The sequence below is a fragment of the Miscanthus floridulus genome, chromosome 3, assembly GCF_019320115.1.
Source record: "Miscanthus floridulus cultivar M001 chromosome 3, ASM1932011v1, whole genome shotgun sequence".
Taxonomy (NCBI): Eukaryota; Viridiplantae; Streptophyta; class Magnoliopsida; order Poales; family Poaceae; genus Miscanthus; species Miscanthus floridulus.
The window spans coordinates 115192159-115196636 of NC_089582.1; the positions used below are offsets into that span (position 1 = coordinate 115192159).

The 4478-nt window shown below is 39.7% G+C and overlaps 1 pseudogene; it reads left to right on the forward strand.

Moving 5' to 3' along the window:
* Positions 1 to 561: 561 nt before the first annotated feature.
* On the forward strand, positions 562 to 1395 carry LOC136546587 (uncharacterized; annotated as a pseudogene).
* The last annotated feature ends 3083 nt before the right edge of the window (positions 1396 to 4478 follow it).

Genomic DNA, 4478 nt, shown 5'->3' on the forward strand with positions numbered 1-4478 from the left:
AAGTGGTGTTCTTCTTCTCCGATCCCCCCCCCCCCCAACCACCACCACCTCCACACACACGTGAATTTGTTGTTGAATGGATGTATGTCCCTATTTAAGTTGGCCACCTTTCAAATTCACGAGCAATCTGGGACTAAAGGATCTACTTATATTCTCTAATATGCATGCATGGCCCATTGGGATTTCAACAAATATGTTGTTGAATGGATGTATGTCCCTATTTAAGTTGGCCACCTTTCAAATTCGCGAGCAATTTGGGACTAAAGGATCTACTATTCTCTAATTATGCATGCATGGGCCATTGGGATTTCAACATATTACATGGGTCTAGCCCACATAATAGTGCTTAGTCCACACGCCTATTCTTTCTTCCATGTTTCTTTCATGCTTCGAGGTACCAACGGTTTTTAATTAAAAAAATGCTACAAAAGTTGATCTTGACATGACCACCAAAAAACTTGCAAAACTTGCACACAGTTCAGTGCTAAGATAGGCCACCGCCTATAAGAACCCTCATGGGGCTTCGAGACAAGGCCCATGCCTCTTAAACCTACAGGCAGCTTGTCTCAGCTCTAGAGCCCGCTGATATACCATATACTATCCACTCATACAAAGCTTCAGGCAGAGCAACTCCGATCCTAAGTAAATCCTTAAGCTTTCCACACATCAAATATGAGGATCAGCAAAAGTGCCCCAGATCTCCTGAAGAAGGCAGGGACGTCCATTAAGAGCAAGACTGATGCTCTGAGAACAAAGCTCATCATTCTGGCCTCTGTGCGCGGAAGGTTGGCGATGGTCCGTGCGATGTCTCGCCAGATCCATGAGCTTGTCGCGTCGGACAGCCGGGAGAGGCCGGCTAGGGTGGAGCACCACAGGAAGGCTCTCACGATGCCCAAGGCAATGATGAAGAGCGAGGAGCCGGCTGGTGATCACGGTTCTAGGGCACATCCTGGTCTTTTTGAGGAAAATTACCATGGCTACCCAGACTGGACCAGTTCCCTCTTCGAAGATGACAACTGTTACAGGAATGAGGAGGATGACCATGACGACGACGACCACGATGATCTTGGTATTCTTGATGCGCTTGATGAAGAGCCATCGGTCATCGAGATCATAAGGAGCTAGCGGGAGGCTGAAGGTCTGGAGTTCAACATGGACCATGACATTGACGAGGCCTGTGACATGTTCATTAGGAGGTTCCGAAGCCGGATGAACCGGAGCTTTAGTGATCTTTGTATTAGCGAATAGTAATGACAAATTGAGTGTTTCATAAAAAAATGACAAATTGAGTGACAGTATATAGAAGGTTGGACGAGATACTTGAGATTTACTCCTACGTAGTAGTGGTTAACTGGGGAAGAATGGAAATGAACTTGGTTGTTTTTTTTAACACAAGCTTATTCTGGAGGGTGCATATGGTTCACCAGTTTTAGTCTTCATCTACCAGTCGTTCCAGTATCATAACTTCTACTCCGTATGTTCCAAATTGTAAGTTGTGTAGCCTTGCCCTAAGTCAAAAGTCAAATTCATAACTGCCACTCCATATGTTCCAAATTGTAAATGGGTTAGCCTTGCTCTAAGTTAAACTTCTCTAATTTAAACTGTTAAAAAAATATGTACATTAACATCTAAAATATAAATAAATACATTATCAAAACAATCTCATGCATTATCTAAAAATTTTGTTAGACATTCTAGACGTTTATGTATTTTTTGTAAACTTTAGTTAAAACTAAAGAAATTTGACTTATGATAAAATTAAAATGACTTATAAATTAAACAGGAGAAGTGGTTATTTGAATACATGTGGACCTAAAGTGACTATACACAAATAAACAATTTCTGTGTGGTTTGTTCCAACATTAACCTATTAGTGCTAACCTATTAGTCCTAATTGCTAACCCCTAATAATAAAACTCAACTTCAAATGTAGCTGGATTGTACACAAGTTCGACACATATCTAACACTCTACAAATATATTTTTATAGCCCTCAAATTTAAGTTTCAAACAAAACTTGAGTACTTTTTTTCATTCAAGAAAAGTTGAACTATCAAATTTATTTATCGTGAGAAACGTGGTCTCACTCTCCACATATACTACTAGCGTAATTATATCTTAATTAACCCTGCGGCGCCGTCCCTGCAGCTAGCTTTCCCGTCAATAATGGAGTTCACCATACCAGTGATTATTTCCTTTCAATAGCTAGCGTTGGGTGTCGCTGTCAGCTGCCACAGTATCCGCGCTCGTGTATAGTTGGAGTCGCCTCCACAAAGATACTTTGCAAGTGCAAGGGCAGGAAGCAACGGCCGGCATGATGACGACGCTCAGCTCCCTACCATGCATATCTCGATCGACGCGCGATTTGATTTTCTTTTTGTGTTGACGAGAACAACCAAAGCGATCATCACAAAGCCACTTCTGAAAGCTAAGGGCACTTGTAGCCTCTCTTTGTGTATGAATCACACGGAAGCGACCACGAAAGGCGTTTTGGTTAATGGTGGGGATGCACATCATCATTCACCAGCCGGCTACTTTTTTTTTAGATTTTCACCAGCCGGCTACTGATGCAAAACCAACGACGGATTTGGAACTTGGGATCCGGGAGAGCCAATCATCAGTCATCACCATTCGGCAGGTGTTGATTGGAGTTTTCTTCAAGGTAGAAACCTAAGTTCTAGAAAATTAAAATAAGAGTAAAATGCACTGGCCGCCCCTAAACTTGGCAGAAGGAGTCATTTAGGTCCCCAAACTCCTAAAATGCACATATAGGTCCATAAACTAAGCACACAGTACGTCAAAGGTCCAAATGGGTCCAGGCTAACGTGGCAGTCCACGCTAACACCAACGATGCTAGACTAGCCTCTAAACTTGGCAGAGTGTGTCATCAAGGTCCCTAAACTTTCAAAATGTACAACCACATATATGAACTAGGCCCACACTATGTCACAGGTACAAATAAAAACTCCATCGGATCAAATGCTCTACAATATTTTTCAAAAAAAACTACATCGGATCAAATAAAAACCACGACGGATGCTCCGATGAACATCAATAAGTTGGCCACTTTTTGATGCTTCGGTATTTATGTCGTATCTTTTTGCTCTAGACTCTAACTTTGATGTTCTTGGACTTTTTTGAAAATATTTACATGTTTTTCCTAATATAATAGCAATGTGACCAATTATAAAGTAATGGGACAAGTCCAATTCAATCCTCTCTTTGTCTCGTCTTTAATCCTTTTCCTTTTGATTTCTTCCATCCCTATAACCTGTGAATGCATGTTAACACACATGTTAGTCCTATTGTCATCTAAATCACTTACACCAAACTTGGTCATGTATAGGGCATATAATCCTTACAAGCTTTTATCTCATCAGCATTAGACATCCAATTTGAATCACTATAACCCTCTAGTACCTTGGGTACCTAGTATAGTGAATACCAAAATCATAGTCCTTTTAGATAGAGTATCATTCTCTCAATAGCACACCAATGATCACTCTCGGGTTAGAAACAAGCCGACTTACTTTGCTCAAAGAATGAGATGTTAGACCTCATATAACTAGCCAAATGCATAAGTGAGCCAATGATATGGGAGCGTCTCAATTGACCCCTTGTCGTTTTCAGTGTTTCCTCAATAACACTAGGATCATATAGTGTTGGAGTAGGTTTGCAACCACTATATCCAAAGCAACACAAAAACATTTTGCACATAGTGCGATTGCAGGAGTATAATCCAACCATCACCTTCTCTTAGAGTAGTTTAATGTTAAGAATAATGCCAGCCACTCCAAAATCTTTCATTTCAAAATTTTGATACAAAAAAATCCTTGACTTCCTTAATCCCATTAAGGTTTGTATCAATATGTCATCAACATACAAGCATAAGATCAGCCCCCCCCCCCCCACCCACACACATAGCAATAATACACATAGTTTTACCGAATTCTCAGGGCATTACTTAGGTTCTTGCTTAAGACCATACAATGATTTCAATAATTTACACACAATTTCTTCTTGACCTGGTACTACAAATCCATCTAGTTTATCTATATAGAACTCTCTAACTCTCCATTTCGAAAAGTTGCCTTAACATCCATATAATGAACGAGAAGATCGACTATGTGAGGCATCCAAGGAAAATAGTACTCAAATTGTGGTCAATTGGACAACTAGTGAGTAAGTATCTAAAAAAACATTTCCTCTCTTTTTTGGTATAACCCTTGGCCACAGACCTAATAATATCGAAAGTAGAAGCACTAGGGTTTGAAGTTAACACATCGATAAACAACCAATAAGATTAGAAGCTGAAAGCTAAAATATAAATTCATTAAAACAAAAGGATATAAAAAGGGCCATAATATAATTTAAGCTAAAGTTCCAACTCTGTATATTAAATACCCATACAGATGCAATTAATAGAATTAAAACGCATATAGAGTAATTGGTAAATTATCACGATCGGATATCAATTGT